General features: G+C 40.1%; 1 protein-coding gene and 1 pseudogene across 7 annotated transcripts in view; both read left to right on the top strand.

The window, feature by feature from the left end:
• Positions 1-3,961: 3,961 nt before the first annotated feature.
• LOC137778316 (U6 spliceosomal RNA) lies at positions 3,962-4,061 on the top strand (annotated as a pseudogene).
• A 4,737-nt stretch (positions 4,062-8,798) lies between these two features.
• Positions 8,799-19,497, top strand: part of HERC1 (HECT and RLD domain containing E3 ubiquitin protein ligase family member 1) — a 213,478-nt gene continuing 202,779 nt past the window's right edge. For 6 of the 7 annotated variants that reach the window (XM_068553278.1, XM_068553309.1, XM_068553304.1 and 3 more), the window contains exon 1: positions 8,799-8,932. The gene's annotated coding sequence lies outside the window, so the exon portion shown is untranslated. The remainder of the gene's footprint in view (positions 8,933-19,497) is intronic. The other variant, XM_068553272.1, reaches the window with a different exon arrangement.

Raw genomic sequence — 19,497 nt, 5'->3', positions numbered from 1 at the left:
AGAGGCTAAGTATTCTAGTGTGGGATAGCTGGAAGCAGAGAGAGTGAAGGGAGAGTCCTTGATATCTCAAGGAGAAGGATGAAAGTCTGTATATTCTGTGACTTTTGGCAACCTGTACCCTAATCTGGTCCCAGGGAGATTCCAGGACCTCAGAGGGGACTGCAAGCCTGCTTCATACAAAGAGATGGAATTTGGCTTTCCAGGCCTGACTGTCACTTCCTGACAATAAAACTTTATTTATAAAAACATGGGAAGTTTGACAGATTTGGCCTATAGGCCATAGTTTGGTAATTCTTGGATTAGAACATCATCATTTAGCAACCCTCAGTGAATTAGTAGATATGGACATTAGGAATCAGTAGATGTTAAGATCTTAAAAAGGCATTGTGTGCTTCCTGTGGTCTTGCCAAAGGGACCAAACTTGAGTCTGATCCAGTCTCTGGATGCAGCTACATATTTGCAGGAAATTTAAGGGACAGAGAAACATGTCGAACTGCACCAAGAATATGCAATCAGTAAAATCTAGACTGGGCAGTTGTACAAGTCAAAAGCATTCTTCAGCAGATTGGGTAAAGTAAAGGGATAGAGGGAGAGATATGGGTTGAAAGAGATTGGGAGTGTATTAACTTGGAGAATGGGCAAGACTAAAGTCCAGGTTAGGGATGTACATTTGGGTGATTATTATAAAAATCAGGATCTGGGGAGGGTTGTGATTGGGAAGGGGACCATGGATGGGGCTTCTGGAGTAGATGGCAAGACTCTATTTCTTGATCTGATGGTGGTGACATGAATGTTCACCTTAGTTTGTGCTTTGCATTTTTGGGTTTCATTTGTTTGTTTTTGTTTTTTAATTTGGTGTTTTATTTTGCAGTTTTTGTTTGTTTGTTTTGTTTTAAACAGTTCTAAGAACAACATATAAGTCTGGAGCTGCTAAGTGCCATGATTCTTTCTATGTGCAGAGAGCTACTTTGGGAATGAAGCCATCCCAGAAGAATGCAGGGTCTAGAGACAGAATGTGAGACATAATGTCCAAGATGATCTTGTTTGACTACCTGAATCTAGCCATTTCTGAAGATTGGTATATCCATGAAATTTTCAGTTATATGAACCAATAAAGTACCTTTTTATTTCTACTGCTTTGGTTTGTAACCAGGAGTCCATCCACATATCTGTAGATCCCAAAAGTATCTTGACTACTCTTTGTTGAATATTTCTCGAGAAACTGATGGTTTTGTTGGATTTTTGGTGATTGCTTCGACTGTCTGCAGTAACTCACATTCACTGTCACACACAGGCAAACCTGTTCTTCATTCTCTCCGTGCTCTCAAAAGCTTTATTCCATATTTCATAACGGTGGGGTCCATTGTCATCCACTAAGACACGATCCATTGTGACCTTGTTTGAGGGTTGGCAGAGCTCACCAAGGGAGGGTTTGGGAAGGAATGTTCTGCCAAGGGAGGATAAAGATCCTGTCACCTGGAACAGCTGGCACATTCGATGGGTTGGTCTGAAGTAAGGGGCAGTCATGTGTTTCAGGGATCTTTCATTTATTCATTCATTATGTATTTATTGATTTCCAGGCACTGCACATGACAGCCCCAGGCTCAGCTTTCAGGGAACTCACAGCTGGGGTGTGGGGTGGGATGAAGAGCTATGTGGTACAACCTGGGGAGCTCTCAGAGGCCTACTTGTCTCTGGTCTGACCCATCCCCCTCTTCATGGTTCTGAAATTTCTGTCATTCGATGTATTTCTTGATATTGGTGCGATACTCCCAGGAAGTCCAATTTAGAATGCAAATGTGTTAACTAGAGGGATGAGCTCACTTGAGGACACAATATCGATATGGTAAAGAGTAGGAGAAGACAACACAATACATTTTGAGAAGAGAGTCTTTGGGAAGAGCTTGCAGCCTGCAGTCTGGAGCCCAGGTGTTGTCAAAGGTAAGCGAGAGGGATGGCCATGGGAGAAAGGGTAGAGGAAAGAGAAGTTGAGAAGTGCCTATTATTTCACCAGTTTTCTCAGGTTTCGGTAGTACCCATGCCTTGAGTATCTCTCCCTGGTAAGGAAGTGGGACTTACTATTTTGTATTCTTGACTTTGAAGTCAGACAGAACAGTGTCTGAATTTGAGCCTTGCTACTTACTAGCTGGTGACCTGTACCAGGTCACTTCGAAACTCTCAGCCTCAGTTTTCTTATCTGTATAATGCAGAGAAAATATTCACCTTACTGGATGGCAGTGGAAGTAAAAGATATTAATGTATCTAAAGAGCTCAGCAGAGGGCCCAAGCACATTGGTTTTTCTTAGTGAATGTTATTTCCTTCCCTTGGTTGAATAATCCCAGTCGTTTGATAGCATTCAGGTCAAAGAGAAGAGCAACTTCAAATGGCTCTTTAAATCAGCTATACAGATGAAACTTTGGGGGGTAGTTTTATCCTTTTAAAAAGAAAGAAAGGGAAACTTAGCCCAATCTCATTCAGTTGGCATTCCGCAACCACATTGCTCAATATCCTACTTTCTAGTATTTTGTAGTATTTCTCTTCCTGGCCTATTTTAGTCCCTATTAAGTCAAGCCTAACTAACCCCCTCTATGTCAGAGACAAGGGGTCATAGAGTTCCTCCCTTCCATTTGTTTTTGTTTTCTCAAAGTATCAGCTTTTGGTGCCCAAGGCAATCAGGAAATGAGGGGAGTTTCCTTTTCTGGGAAACAGATAATTAAAATTAACGATGTATTGAGTGCTGGCTGTGCACCAGGCAAATGGGCTCTGCATCTTACGTGGTTTCTTTAATCTTTACAATAATCCTGTGAGTGGGGATTACTATCGCAGATTTATAGAGCCCTGTAGGGTTGATTTGAAGATTAAATGAAATACTGTTTGAAATGTGCTTAGAACATCTATATTCAATAGATGTTAGCTGTCATTATGCTATTATTTTTCAGTGAAGAAATTCAGGCTCAGTTGGGGTAAGATATCCACCTAAAGTCACCCAGCTAGAAGGCTGAAGAAGGATTCTAGGTCTTGCTGTGCAATGTCAATGTGAGAGACCCGCTATGTTTTACATCTTGATTGAAATGACAAAACACTAATCACTTTGAACAATGACAAAAGTTTCAACCCTGTTTTAACCTGATAATCCAGTGAATGTTCACCATAATTTTGGGCCAAAACATTTCCTCCCCTTCCTGATCACCTGATCTGCCCCTTGTACAGATGCCAACTTCAGTCCTTCCAACTCCCAGAGCACAGCCTTATAAGACTCAACTGCCTTTCCAGACCCATCTCCCACTTCTTCTCAAACCATCAGCGAATACAATGGTGCACATTTATGGTGTGCCCTGCCCTTCCTCTTGGGCCCCTGGGATTGTTCTAGGGATGAGCAAGCCTGATCCAAGCCTGGCCAATTAGCACTTTTTTTCCCCTTAATTTCAAGCTTGAATTAAGAGTGGTAGTCCCTTTCTAATGGTGGAAATAGTAAGATGTAAAACTTGGGGGTGCTGTATTTCCTAATATATAAAGAAAGCCAGTCTTGAAAGAAACTGAAGCCAATGCAACAAGGGAAGCAAAGACGAAGCAAGAGAATTCTGGTGGTGCTGAAGTTCCTGGTTCTACAAGTTCCTGAAGCCTCTGTTTACTGCCCTCACCACTTTACGCTGACTGTTACAATTTTTTGTATTCCTTAAGCTAATTCTTCTCCTTTACTTTGCCAGGCAAGTTCAGGTGGGAAGTTTCTGTCACTTGCAACCAGGAGTTCTGGATAACATAAATGCCACATGGCCACAACTAAACTGGACTGCCTGCTCATTCTGAGCATACTTTTGCTTATGTTGTTCTTTGTGCCTAGAATGTTCCCCATTCCCACATGTCCAAAAGTAACCACTCAGTCTTCAAGGCCCCGTTTCTCATGAACTTTCCCTGGTCCAACATGTTGCAATTCAACTATCCCTCTTCTAAGCTCCCCAGTCCTTTAAAAAGGGGAAAAAAGTTCTTTTCGATACAGAGAAGATTAGCATGGCCCCTGTGGAAGGATGACACGCACATTTGTGAAGCGTTCCATATTTTTCGAATCTGTCTCAAGAGAATTATAATGTGTCTATGTTCTTTAGGCCCAGAGCCAATTAAATAAATTCTAACATTCCTTTAAAAAAAAAAAAGTTCCTTTATGGTACTTAGAACTTTCTAACTTGTGTTGCAATTATTTGTATATACACCTCCTCTACTAGTTTCCTTCCAGAACAAAGATTTGCCTTGTTCATCTTGTTCCCACTGTGCTACCACAGTATCTGGCATGGATAGCACTACATACATTCTTCTTCCCTCCTCCTCACTGGAGGCACACTTTTTCCCCTACAGTTTCGTTTTCTTTCCTCAGCATCAATGTTCCATTCCTTGCTGCTGAGTGAGAAAATGTTCATCTGTGTGTGCCTCAGGCAGTTGTGTTTTGATGAAACAACACTCACAAACTGTTGTAAAAATAAGCTAATTTACCTAAAAATGGTAATTGCATTGCAGCCTTAAGGAACTACGAGGGAAATGAATACTGGTGAGATAGTGGGTTGTCCTGGTATGTGCGATACTTCATTTAGAATATGGATTTCAAGTGCGAACTCTATAAGGTTTGCATTCAGCAAGAACGGACTGCATTTCCAAAAGAACTATCTGTCAATCTTGTGGTCCTATTTTTAGTATCCCTGCTTCATTTCAAACCTCTTTGGCAGATCAATTATTTGTTAGGGAAAAAAGAGGTACCAAGTGTGTTCTCATATGTAGATACCCTTAAAAATTCTAGGCAACTTTTGTGGCCTGGAGGTTGGTGTTTTGAGCATACATTATTACCAGAATACGTAACTTTTTCTATTTAGCTGTCAGCTCCCCTCTCAAATTCTACCACCTGGGTGAAGTTCTCTCTGTCTAGAAATCGTTTCTCTTTTCTGAGTTCTGAGAATATTTATTTTCTGCACCATCTTTTAGCTCATATCATACTGCTTTTTATTGCTGGCTGGTTTTGTTTGTTTTGTGCAAGTCTTTGTCTTCCAGAATAATTTTAATTGGTCCTTGGGTTTGGTCAGTTTCAAATTTTACTGGTACTCAGAGAAAACTGCAATAGTTACACTCTGTTTAAAGGATGATGTATTCCAGAGGACCTACTAAAATACCTATCATACATCTATAAATATCAAGTTACAATAAACATCTTGCCCTTCCTTTGTATCCTCCTTCTCTGGTGGAGCAGTAGGGTAAACACGTTTCAGAAGTTGGGTGCCTAACTTTACAATTTTGCTCATTCAACCAACAAAAAAATACAGGGCAATGGAATCCACATTGTTGGTTATTTAGCTATCTTTTCATGGACATTTATCCCCACCTTCAGTTTTCAGGACCCGAGAGGGCACGGACCTACTTTGTACAGCCTACAGTTCCAGCATGATGTCTTACACAGAGTAGGCACCAATGAATGTGAGAAATAATTGAATAATATATACACTCTCTTGGAGTTTCTTTGTGGGGAACATGATTAAGAATAAAGTGCTAATATCTATCTCAAAGTCTTTTTGTAAAAAAGTGGAGTATAAAGAAACACATAAAAATAAGGTATTGTTTTCACATTTTGGAAAAGCTTCTTGGCCTCTGATAGGCAGTGTTACCTGTATCGGAATGACTGGCTGAAGGGAACTCCTGGAGACCAAGTATGTGAGGGGGAATGCATTCTTTCTTTCTGTGGTGTTTAAACAGAAGCTGTAAGAACAAAATGTTTCTAATTAAGATACCACTGATCTTTCCCTCCATTAATTCCATCTTTCTTCAAAGCTAATGGGTATATACAATGACTTCACATCAAAGACTCTTTTCTAAGGGTTTAGGAGATATGCGTTTTATTAGAACAAAGCAGAACTCACAACCCACAACAGAGCAATTTGTTGAAGTTATTTTGGAGTTGATTTATGGATCACTCTTTAGGAAATGGACTGGATCCTCATTATGTTTGCTATCCTTCTAAACCTCCTTCTCCGAGAAGTGTTTCAGCTGTCCTTCCTCTCACTCAATCTTTCCCCCATACACTTATCACTTGCAGTCTCCTCACACGGCATCATACTTACCTATTTTCTTCCCTTCCTCCTCCCATTACACCATAAGCTCCTTGAAGGCAGGTATTAAAGCTTGCTCAACTTAGTATATTCAGTGTCTTGCACAAGTGCCTGGTTTATGATAGGCATTCAACAAAGATCTGTTAAATGAATGGATGAATGAAAATAATGTGTCACATTTATAGAGAGTTTTAGGCTTGCAAGTACTTTCCTATGTTGACTCCCATGATAATCCGAGACAGGCAAGATACCCATAATTAGCCCTATTTATGGGTGTTAGAAAGGCTGTGTAACCTGAGGGCAAATAAGCTGCAATTTCAGGAGACACCAGGACTCCTGACTGTGGATTCCTGCTCTGGAGCCCTTTTCTGAATATTGAAAGCTGTTTGTTTCCTGAGCCAAGTGCCAAAGGCAAAACAAACTTACCCCCTGAATCCTTTTAACTTTCTCCCTGTTCTGGCTCCAACACTTCACTCCTCTGTTGGTTCCTTTCACCTGTGACTTAGCCCCACTTTTTATTTAGGAGCCACATATTCCCTATATGCAGATGAAAGATGAAAAAAATGTATTTTTCTGTTGATTTTCCACTTCCTCTGCCTGGGACCTCCTGGCTGAGCTGTAGGATTGTGGAATATGTGGTATCAGATGGGGATGATGTGTATGTGTGCGCGAAGATGTAGCTGACTGGTGTGGCCAGAGAGTGTAGCTCAGAGGACTATCAGGGCCAGAGCCTTCAATGATGAGGCCTTGGCCTTGAGTTCCCCTTATTCCCCCCCATGCCGCCCTCCCCCATCTCAAACATTTTTCCCCAGGGGAAATCTGAATAAAATGAACTGGTAGAGTTTGGAGAAAGATGTTGATAATGAACTCCAGCAGATGGTGATTTAAATATTAAAGAGCGGTCAGGGAAGGGGTGAAGTGGTGAAGGTGAGGATGCAAAGTATTCAGGGCTTACTTGCTGACATTATTTGTATTTGATAATTGTATGCAATTGGACTCAACAGTATTCATTCCTCCTTTGCACACCGCCCTGAGGGTGGAAGCTAAGGAGAGGGCAAAGGAGGGAATGTCTCAATTGGCCTCTAAAATAAGCAGAGTCCTAGTAAAGTTTTAGAAATCCAAGAAAAATGGAATGTCATGGGATGCTTTGAGTGACACAGATGCCTACATCATCAACAAGTTAAAATGAGGACGGCAAGGGAGCTTGTTAACCTTGTCTCAGCTTCACACACAATAACCAGATGATAAAGCACTGGCAACAATGACATCACTTCACATATACCCACCCCCTCACATCTAGTTTACCAGAAATAGACACACATTTCACATGTAGAAACTTAAAAGTTACACATATAATAAGGCCTAGCATTTAATGAGTAATTAATATGTGTCAGGAGCTTTACATATATTTTACTCCTCACAGGAGCCCTGTGATAATAAGAACTAACATTATGAGTTGACAGATAAGGACCTGAGGTTCGGAGAGGTCAAGCAACTTGTCCAAAGTCACACACCTGGTAAGTGGGATTCCAGAATTCTCACCTATGTGACAGTGAAACAAATTATTTGACAGTGAGTCAAAAAACTCTTAGGCTAAACTGCCTCGCATATATCCAACTTATCTCCGCATATATCCATGGGGCAAGCACTCCCTCTTCTGCCTATATCAATTTTTTACATTAGTGACACGTACATGGCCTGTATGCTGCATATTCCTCGTATGTCCCCAATTAGATTGTGAACTTCTGGAGGGAAGCGATCGGCTCCATGACCTCAGTCAGTTACACATAACTGCTGCTCGTTAGAAAAGTTTCAGCGAAGGATATCAGGATGGTGGCTATAAATGCGGAGTCTTGGAGTAAGAACGGGTACAGAAGGAAGACGGGGACAGGTGTATTCATTCGACAATTTAATGAGCACCTGGGCCGGTGTTAGGTGCTGGAGACACAGTGATGACTAGGCCAGTCAGGGTCCCTCCACTCATGAGACTTCACTGTAGAGGTCGAGGTCAAGGTCAAGATCAAAGTCATAATTTACCTCTGCGTTCCTCAGCAGAAAAAACAGAGGAGTCGCAGGCCCCAGCATCTGCAGGGTTTTGGCAGTCCTGCTGCACAAATTCATGAATAATAAGCTAGAAGTAACTCAAGTGAACCGCTTTCATGTGATTGAACTTGACCGACCAGAAGTCTTGGGCTGGCTGGTGTGGGAGATAAAGAGCGCAGAGCGCGTGGCGAGAGTCCGAGATAAAGGGGTGTGGCCGCCTAGCCTCGGCAGCCAGTTTTTCCACGCGTCGCTCCATCAGGCAGCAACAGGACGCGGGGCAGTAGGGTCTTCCACGCCCACCACGAGGAAAAGAGGGCGCGCTGGCTGGCCCCCGTACTCCTCACCGCCGTTTATGAAACGCCCCCCAATTGTGCCTCATGCGGAGTCCGGTCCTCGCGGACGCACCGAGCTGCCTGGACTCTGCGAGGGCTGAAAGGTGAGGGCTGCGCGGTAACTGGGTGTTCCTAGAATCTAGGCTTCCCACCCCCATCCATTATTAAATCCTAGTCTCTTTTCCCGTTCTCCTGCAGCCTGGCCCGAGCACTCCTCCCCCAGAGGCTCTCGCCTCCCGCGCTAGGCCTGGGGGGCGGGGCGAGGACTCCAGGCTGCGCGAGAGTTCCGCCCAAGTCCTGCGAGACTCGCCTGCCGCCGCTGCTGCTGCCGCCGCCGCCTCCTACGTCTTTCCCTTTGACAAGTCGCCGCTGCTGCAGCAAAAATAAAGGACGCGGCCACCGCAGCCGCTGCCGAGCCGGGCTCGGGTCGCCGGAGCCGCGCCCCACCCCCGCCAGCTCTGGAGCCGCGTATGGTAACGCCTTCTCTTCTGTCCTCCTGGCCGCCTGTGCGTGCGCCCCGCTGGCCCGGCAAGGCCGGCCGGAGCCGTTCGGGGGCCGCCGCCGAAGGGGGCCGCCGGGGTCCCGGGTGGGAGGCAGGCAGAGGCCTGAGGAAGCCCTCCCGGCGCGGTGCGGCTCCCCGGCCCCTGAGGCCTCTCGCTGCCCGGGCGGCTACAGAGCCGCGTTAGAAGCCGAGCCGCTGGCCCGAGAGGGCGAAGGAACCCGCCCCTCTGGCGGCTTGCTGTACCAGTCCACGGGCCTCGGGGGTCGCGTCTCTGACTTCCCCACTCCTTTATCCGCTAACGAGAGTCCCGCCCTCGGCCGGGGCTCGGACCGGGGGGTGGGGTGGCGGCCGGACCCTATTTCGGGATCCGAGGAGAGCCGCGACCCGGGTGCCCCCCGTCACCCTCCACCTTTTGAGGGGTGGAGGTTGGGACGACGTGTCTTTCCCTTTTGCTCTGCTTTTTGGGTGGGGGCAGCTCATGATCTGGTAAACCTTTCTTCAAATCTTATGCCTCTATAAAATAACAATTTATAAAGCTTTTGCTGCTGGGGGGAGAGACGAGATGCATTGTGAAGTCTCTGGGGTGAGATGAGGATGATGATGACGGGAGCTGTCTCAGGGAACATAGTGAAACCTTTCCTGTGATGGGTGGCAGGTTCATGGGAGACACAGGAGGACCGGAGCTGGTACCATCTCTCCCAGGAGGTTATGTAAAAGACATGCTGTGTATCCTAGAGAGCTGTGAAACACAGGGACAGAATTTTGCTTTAATTTAACAATGATTTCTATAATGCAGTAGAAAATATGGATACTCAGAATAATAGGAATACCAAATCTGAACACACTGACCCATCCTCGTAATTCCATTTCCAGAGGTAGCATTTCATGGTTAACATTTTGGTGTATTTCCTAACAGACACTTAATTTTTTCAAATAGTTTTTGGCTCATCCTTGACTGGGGCTTCCCCATTCTATACATGTTGGAAAAATGATTTGTTTTATTTGAGTCACTTCTTTGACCTGCTTGATTAAAACTGGTTACTTGTTCATTAGCACTGACTGTACTGTCATCACTATCTCTTTCATTGGGCCCTCTTCCAAAATGATTATTAGCTAAATGCTTTTAAAAAAAGAAAACATTAAAAATTATTATTTACTTGGATCTAGGACATATGTGTTTTTACAGTTCTGCCTGTGGTGGGTGCTGTAAAGGAGTAGTATTTGTGGAAAGCAAATAAACTTTGATTATTATGGTGGGAAGAAACCTGTTTACTTCAAGGCTTTATAAAATTGGCTCCCATTGGTTATTTTTAGACCCGAATCATTATGTGACATTGTTTGTTTCATAGTGCTTTTGTGATTGGGATGGGATGGACATGTGCCTTTGATTATGTAGATTCTATAGTGTGTGTTTATACAAGCAAAATTGAGTGTCCTTGGTACCTGTGTGCATATATGTGCATATATATGTACACACATGTGTATTAAGCACCTGTGCGCATTCGTAAATCTTGGAAGTGAGTTAAAATGTATTATTATATTATTTGAAGAAAGAAAGCATTAGGTAGGGCAAAGAATAGTCTTGCAATATTTCCCCCAAATCACATGACAGTTTTACATGGCAGAATGAGACATCTAGGGAGGTTGAAAATCTGGAGGCTTTTAAAAATAGGATAGATTGTCGTCTGTCTGGGGTTGTCATTGGAATGGCCTATTAAGGCCTCTTGTAATTCTAAACGTTTATGAATTTTGCTTTCCCTAAGGTTCTTATCACTTTGCTTCTTAGATTTCTAGTCATGCTGTTTGCTCGTGATACTTACCGATTCATTTGCTGGTCATGTATTCCACTCCCAATGCAGGCATCGTGGTAGTTCGTGGAGGAGAAAGCAAATGTAAACATGTCACTTAATCTGTTTATTAATATAAACATCTGAAAACCCTATTTGATAAAAGGAATTTCAGAAGACTTGTTGATTAGGCTGGGTTGGTTAGTAGAGGATGCAAATAATAAATACAGTACAATTCTAATGTCCCAAGCATTTTTTCCCAAAAAAGACTAAATTACTCAATATTTGAAATAAAAAAAAAAGACTGCATACATTGAACAGCTGATTTTTTAAAATTCAGATTTTCAGAACTTAAAATAACAATGATGATGACTTTGTAGTTTAGGGTGTGGAGAGAAGTTTGTATTAGGATAAAAGCAAATTGACTTGAGAAAAAACCTTGAATTTTGTGGTTGGACGACTATGTGATAATAAGTAACAAACACTATAATCTATTGACAGTTTTTTATGTAAATAAAACTTTGGCGTAACAGACAAATGAAATATGTTATTTTGGGCACATACTACGGATTATCACGATATTGAAAACATAAAAAAAAATTGGTCGTTTTAAAAGAAGTTTGCAAAGCCAGTAAAGTTGCAACAGCAGCAAATTTTTTTTGACTAAAAAAGGCAGAAGGTATAAAAAACATAAAGTAGGTAATTTACTTTTTAGATGCCCGATCTGGTTTTTATGATTTCAGTTTGTTCTGTTGTCACTTACTAGACCCTCTAAATTAATGGGAATATTAAATTCCAGATGAGATCCCTGAGCAAGGGAATAAGACATTCGCATAAGATGATCGATTGATGGATTTTATTTATTTTTAACTTTATTTTGAAATAATGTTAGACTTACAGAAGCGTTGCGAAGATAGTACAGAGAGTTCCTATATACCCTTCACATAGCATCCTCTACTGTTGAAGACTTACATAACAATGATCAAACACAGGAAATTCGCATTGGTGAAATATTATCAACTAAACTACAGACTTCATATGAATGTCACCAGTTTTTCCCCAATGTATTTTTTTTTTTCTCCCAGGATCTAATCCAGGATCCCACATTGCATTTAGTTGTTATATCTTCCTAGTCTTGTCTACAATCTGTGACAGTTCCTCTGTTTTTCCTTGTCTTTCATGACCTTGACACTTTTGATGAGTACTAGTTAGTTATTTTGTATAATATTTCTCATTTTGGGTTTGTCTGATGTTTTTCTCATGATTAGATTGAGGTTCTGTATGTTTGCAAGAAAACTACAAAAGGGATGTGTCCGCAGTGCATCATACTAGAGGTACATGGTGTTGATATGTCTTATTGTTAGTGATATTTTAACTTCGATTGCTTTATTAAGGTGAACTCTGCTGTATTCTCCACTATAAAGTTACTATTTTTCTTTTTGTAATTGATACATATCTTAAGGGAGATACTTTGAGACTATGCAGATACACTGTTTCTCCTCAAACTTTCTCCCACTGATTTTAGCAACCATTGGTGGATCTTGTCTGCAGCAGTTATTACTGTGGTATTTGCCTACTGGTGATTTTGTTATTTCCCTCGTTCCTTTTACATTTATTATTGGAATTCTTCTGTAAGAAAGAGGTGTCCCTTCCTCATTTATTTGTTAAATTATTTATTTTTATAAGTATGACTTCATGGATATTTATTTTATTCTACAGATTCTACTTCAATAGTATCATTATCTTATCGCTCAGATTCTTCCAGTTTTGGCCATTAGGAGCTCTTTCGGGTTGTCCTCCACCCTTTTTTGAGCAGTTCCTTATATTCTGGCACCACAGGCTATTTTCCATGCTGATCTTGTATTTTTCCTTGTACCTGTCCTGAAATCAACTACTTCTCTAAGGAGATCTAGTTCCTTTTATTGGAGAACAGAATTTAAATCAAGATCTGAATGCTAGGTATGCTCACTGGGGTGTCATTGCTCCTAGGCCCTCAGAGGACAGAGCTAGGAAATATATGTATATATACTAACCTGCTCACACATGCAAGCAGACACACACACACACACACACACACACACACACTTATTTCTGTATTTGTCTTTCTCTATATTTTAAAAACCATATTTGAGTTCATATTAATATCTTGTATTCCAGTCCAACACCACAAGGTTCATTCCAACCTTTTTTTAAAATTTATTTATTTAATTTATTTCTATTGGCGTATAGTTGCTTTACAATGTTGTGTGTTGTGTAGTTTCTGCTGTACCAACCGTTTCTTATTTGTGACTTTTTTTTCTGACAGTGAGAAACCTGCCTCTCCTTATCTATAATACTGTATACTAATTTATTTGTTCAGTTTTAGGATGCACATCAAGTAGTGACCTGTTGCTAACCCTTATGAGAAACATATTTACCAATGAGTGCAGTATTTGTATACATGTTTTTTTTCTTGTCTTTAGCCTTACAGTATCTAGTCAACATACTGTTTTTCAAAGTTACTTAGGTTAATTCTTTTGTTCCTCACTTCCTTTAGTGTGGTTATATTATTCATCTGTAATGCAGTTAGGTCTCATTCTTTGTATCCTATTTTGGGTTCCTCCAATTCTGGTTGATTTTATTTATTTTGGTATATGAAACATTACTGCTACTAAACATTACATTAAAAAAAATATACTCAGATAATTGTCACTACTTATTCCTACTACCCTATTCCCATTCCCTCCCCTCCCCCCTTTCCCCACCTGTTTTCCATGCCCTTAGGTAACCAGCTTCTTTAGTTTCTGGTTTATCCTTCCATTATCTCTTTTACACGGATGAACAGATTGGTTTTTTTGTATTCCTTTTTTTCTTGCATACAGTTTTTTAAATTGAGGTACAATTCACAAAACACAAAGCTCACCCTTTTGAAGTGTACAAATCATTGTTTTTTAGTCTATTCATAAGGTTGTGCAACCATCACCACTACCTAATTTTAGAACATTTTCATTATCTGGAAATGAAACCCTGTATTCATTAGTAGTACTAAGTATACTTAGTACTAAGTATAGGAAGTATTCACTTCCTATTCCCCCTTCTCCAGCCACTAGTAACCATACTTTCTGTTTGTATGAATTTGTCTATTCTGGACATTTCGTGTAAATGGAATCATATGATATGTGAACTATTGTGCCTGGCTTCTTTCACTTAACGTAATCTTTTCTAGGTTCATCTATGTTATAGCATGTGTCAGTACTTCATCTTACTATGGCTGAATAATATTCCATTGTATGAATATACCACACTTTGTTCATCCATGTATCAGTTGATGGACATTTGGTTTTTCTTTTCTTTTCTTTTCTTTTTTTTTTTTTTTGGCTATTATGAACATTCAGGTACAAGTTTTTATGTGGACGTATGTTTTCAATTCCCTTGGGTATATACCTAGGAGTGGAATTACTGGGTCATATGATAACTTTTTGAGGAACTGCCAAACTGGTTTTCCCATTCCCTTCTTTCTTATATGAAGAGTGGCATGTTATAGATACTTTTTTGCACCTTTTTTCAACTTAATAGTGTGTCCTGGAAATCACCCCAACAGTTCATTCTTTTGAAGAGATAGTCTTTTGATATTCTCCGTTTTTTTTTTTTTTTAATTTTTAAATTTTTGATTTATTTATTTTTTGGCAGCGCCATGTGGCTTACGGGATTTTAGTTCCCTGGCCAGGGATCTAATCCGGGGTCCCAGCAGTTAGAGTGCTGAGTCCTAACCACTGAATCACCAGGGAATTCCCAGATATTCTCCATTCTTTTTTACAGCTGTATAGTACTCTACTGTGTAGATGTATCCTAAGTTATTCAGTCATTCTTCTATATGTGAGCACTTAGGTTGTTTCCTGTATTTTGCAGTTATAAACAATTTTGCAGTAAGTGACCTGTGAATATATATTTTTGTAGTGTAAGAGATGTATCTTCAGGGTAGATTCCTGTAAGTGAGATTGCTGGGTCAAAAGTTCTGTGCATATGTAGTTTTGTTAGGTATTGCCAAATTTTCCTCCAGAAGTGTTGTACTAATTTGTGTTCCCACCAGTAATATATGAGAGCACCTGTTTTCACCACAGCCTTACCAACAGAATGTGTTGTTGTGCTTTTTAATATTTTTTTTTTTTTTGCCAGAGATGACTGATTTTAAAAAATGCCCTGCAGTCATTTCAGTGACCGGAACCCATCGTGGAAGGGCACTTAATGCCTGCCGTTGGCAGGTTCTTTTTTTTTTTGGCTGCGTTGGGTCTTCATTGCTGCGTGCGGGCTTTCTCTAGTTCTGGCGAGCGGGGGCTACTCTTCGTTGTGGAGCACGGGCTCTAGGCGTGCGGGCTTCAGTAGTTGTGGCTCTAGAGCGCAGGCTTAGTAGTTGTGGCTCACGGGCTTAGTTGCTTCGCGGCATGTGGGATCTTCCTGGACCAGGGCTCGAACCTGTGTCCTCTGCATTGGCAGGCGGATTCTTAACCACTGCGCCACCAGGGAAGTCCTGTTAGCAGGTTCTTATAGCTTGAAAATGAAATATATTGTCCACTAATACTGTACTGATAACATGTAGTTTATTTTGTGCAGGGGAAATTGACTAGAAGGCAATTTCCCATCTACCCAGGATTGCTCATTTGAAACTTTTTGCATTTAATGGAGTTGCTGCATTGATTCATAATACCCGTGCTCTGAAATACTTGTGGAGTTTAACAAAGGATAACTGAAATTGTAAGGAGAATATTTTTTCCTGTAGAGTATGTATGAGATAGTAATTATTGGTTCACATTGTATGCTAGTTATTTTGAACAGGACATACAGTACATATTGGCACTATGGTATGGTAGTTATTTGAACAGTAATGGCTTTATCTGGAATCTGTTTTATTTCCATAAGAAAGAAGGCCAATCTTAAGGAAGAAGAAATCGAGAGTTTAAAGTTCTGGATTAGGATAATCCTATCAGATTTTAGTGGTGCCAAGAAACTAAGACAACATGAAAAACATCTGCATCTTGCAAGGTAACAAGTTCTGCTCAGGGGGACTGGAAATTTAGGTTCTTTCACCAAAAAGGACATTGTTCCAGGTGCTTGGAACACATTAATGAAAAAACAAGTATTCTTGCACCAGAGGAGCTTACATTCTAGTGGTTTTCTGATGAATTGATGTTCTCAGGAAGACAGATGATGAGTGCTGATTGTGAGTAGAATCAGTAGAGGTTTGGTGTATTCTTACAATCACCTTTGGTGGTATAAAAACCTCAAATAACACTTTATTTTACTGGTTACAAAGCAAAGCCATGAAAAGGTTTCCACAGGATGGTAACTTATGTTGTTCACCAATCTTTTTTTCTCTCATTTTAAGTGATTCCTACCACTAGTAGTAGTAGTAGTAGTAGTAGTAGTAGTAGTAGTAGAATAATAGTTACAATAGAATAATAGTATAGTATAGTTTTTTTCTTGTCTGGGGTTCCATGAGAGAACTAAACTCTAAGGTTCTAGGACATTTGAGCATTAATTGTATGTGAAGAATTAACTTCTCTCCAGTGCACCTAGAATGGCACTAGTTATCTACTGTCCTTGGGAGAGCTGAGAAAAGATTCACTGCAATATTCATTTCAAGTTCTATGGTTCAGATGATGAACCCGTTTGAGAAAGGTCATAGTCATTATAGTTAATTAGATATTTTGTTTGTGTGTTTTTCTAACTTATTACCACTTATTAGTAGAGTGATGTTGGATAAGTTTTTATCTCTTAGCCTATTTTCTGATCTATAAATGGGAATGATGATAGTTACTACCTCATAGGGCTCATGTGAAGATTAAACAAAAAAGTTTTTCCCATCTACATTTATCCATTTCTGTGGCTTTAAGAACTATCTAAATGTTGATTGACTTCCACATTTATATCTTCAGCCCTGACCCCTTTCCTGAGGTACAGTGTCATAGTTCGTCTGCTTATTCCACATCTCATTTGGCTGTCTAAAAGGCTTCTCAAACTAAGTTTGCACAACACAGAAGTTGTGATTCCTGTCCTCACCATTTCCTCCCAATGTGCCCTTAGTAAATGGCAGGACCATTTACCTAGTCACTCAGGCCAAAAGCCTAAGTGTCACGTGTGATTCTTTTCTTTTCTTTTCTTTATACCCTATAATCAGCCCATCAGCAAATCTTCTTGGTTCTATCTTTTGAATATATTTCTAATCTGATCAGATATCATCATCTCTACCTTATTACTCTGGTCTAAACCACCATCATATCCTGGTTAGATAATTACAAGAGTCTCTTAACTGTTTTCCCTGTTTTCTCACTTGACCTCCTACAGTCTATTCTGCGCTTCACAGCTAGAATGATCTTTTTAACTGTTCATCAGATAAGCCACTCCTCTATTTAATACTTTATAATGACTTCCTTTTATAATTAAAATAACAGCCAGATTCCTGGCCATGGCCTGTGAAGTCCTCCATGATGTAATCCCTGTCTCCTTCTCTCTTTTCACTCCACTTCTGCTACACTGAACTTCGCTATGTCCTTTGATCATGCCAGGTGCATTCCCAGGGCTTAATACTTGTTCTTGCTCTGTTCCTCCCTCAGGTCTTTGTACTGCTTGCTCCCTCACGTCATTCAACTGTCTGCTTAAAAAGGGGTTCAGAGAGTCTACCTCTTTAGAAATCTCCAATGAGCACACTATACAAACTAGTGATCACCTTGACCCTAATTTCTCCTTGTCTCTCTTGCTTTATTTTTTTATAGTACGCTTTCTGAAATTTAATGATTTATTTGTCTACTCGTTTATTACTTGTCTTCCTCACTGGAATGTAAACTCTGTGAGAGCAGGAACTTTATAACCTGTTCATTCCAGTGCCTAGAAAAGTCCCTGACACATAGTAAGCCAGAGATGCAGCTCTCGGTAGTTGTCTGTGGAGTGAAATTATCTCTAAATTAGATTAAGTGATTCTACCTTTTTAAGATTTTAAGCCAGAGAAGAACTATTAAATCAGTTAAGCAATGCTGTGAATTTTTTGAATTAGATACTCATATGTGAAATGTTAAGATTTAGAATTTATAACATTATCAGGAGCATATAATTGTTCAAATATGTGCTAAGTAATATTTAAAAAATAAGCTTGGAGTGTAGCTCTTGTGTTTGTTGCAGTGTTTAACATACTTTGGTTGTCCTCTAATTATAATGTTATTGATGTTAATGTAATAATAATATTTCCTCTTGCTCTGGCAAGCTGTTTTTCCTCACTCTAAACTCTTGATTTAAAGTCTCTGTTGATATTGATTTTTGGGGGGGGGGGGGATACGTTATTATCCAAGCTTTTTTTTTTTTTAAACTTAATATAGTAGCATTTATAGAAGCCCTTTTAAATTTTGCCATTTTAGAAGACCTTTCCTGTTAGTCACTATACAAAACTGTTCATGGGAAGTTTTATGTGATACAATTCAAATAAGCAGCTTTGCTAACTGATAGTATTAGAAATCTAGGATAACCTAGGGATATTATATTATCTATGTGTTAATATAATTTAAAAGCATGTGGGGGCCAGTATCTTTTATATAACGTATCATTGAACTTTCTTATACAACTGAACATTCAGTGATGTATTGATACATAGAAATTTTATCAGTAATATGGTCATCGTTTGACTTCTTAAACTTGCTCATTCTTTTGAAAAGAAGGAATGACGACGAATGATGGAGAGATTTATGTAATTTAGTGAAGGTGGTGTGGTGGAGTAGCCAGATGCACAAATAAAGTAATAATACTGGGTAACACTTACTGAGCATTTATTGTGCACCAGGCACTATTCTAAGAACTTTATTGTATAAATAATATTAAATCTGGTTGAACTGTTTATTATTTAAGCCACGTTTATTTTGTAGATAGGAAATTGAAGCACAGAAAGGTTAAGTAACTTGCCCAGGATCACATAGCTAGTAAGTGGCGGAGCCTGGATTAGAATTCAGAAACAAAGGCAGGTGTTGGTGGAAACTGTGGGAGGCAGAGCATGGAAACGGCCAGCCTCAGTGTGATGGTTTTGTCTGATCTAAAATCCCATCCAAATAATGTCGTTTGGGCAGGACCATTCTACATAGGTGTTCAGAAACTCAGGTTGACAATGAGACAGACTTTTAGGTGTTGCATGTTGCTTTGACTTCTTAAAGAATGTTTCTAGTTTTCTTCTGCCAAAGAAGGGTAATAGATGTTAGAAGAGAACAACAATTGGAATAAGGATTGAACTTTGCTATAGAAAGGTGAATATTAGTGAATCTTTATACCCTGAAATAAGTTTTTCTTGGTAGACCTTGAAACAATGATATTAAGTAGCAAGTTTAGTCTGCAAACTGTCTAGAGTGCAAACAAGTAATGAAATAATAATGCCTTACATTTGTATATAGCTTTTCAGTTTTCAAAGTAGTTTGGTAAACATTTTCTCAATTTATCTTCATAACACCTCTGTGGGATAGACACAGTAGATATTCTGCCATTTGATAAGCTTCCACAGAGGAGAGAGGTAGCTGCCTAAGAAACAAGCCCTTGAATAACCTCTAGTTGCTAGACCCTCTTTTATGAAGGTTCTATTCATAAAGGAAGTTGCTATTCCTTTGCAAAACTGCCAGAGTTTAAGTGGTGGGCTTCTGCATTGTATGGTGTTATGGGCTTGATCTCTTAAATTAATGATTGGAAAGTTGCTTAATCTGGAGGCAGAAGATACTTGGCATGATGAAAGGGCAAAGATGGCCTG

Source organism: Eschrichtius robustus, chromosome 1 (genome assembly GCF_028021215.1).
Source record: "Eschrichtius robustus isolate mEscRob2 chromosome 1, mEscRob2.pri, whole genome shotgun sequence".
Lineage (NCBI taxonomy): Eukaryota > Metazoa > Chordata > Mammalia > Artiodactyla > Eschrichtiidae > Eschrichtius > Eschrichtius robustus.
This window is presented reverse-complemented; position numbering and strand designations above follow the sequence as displayed.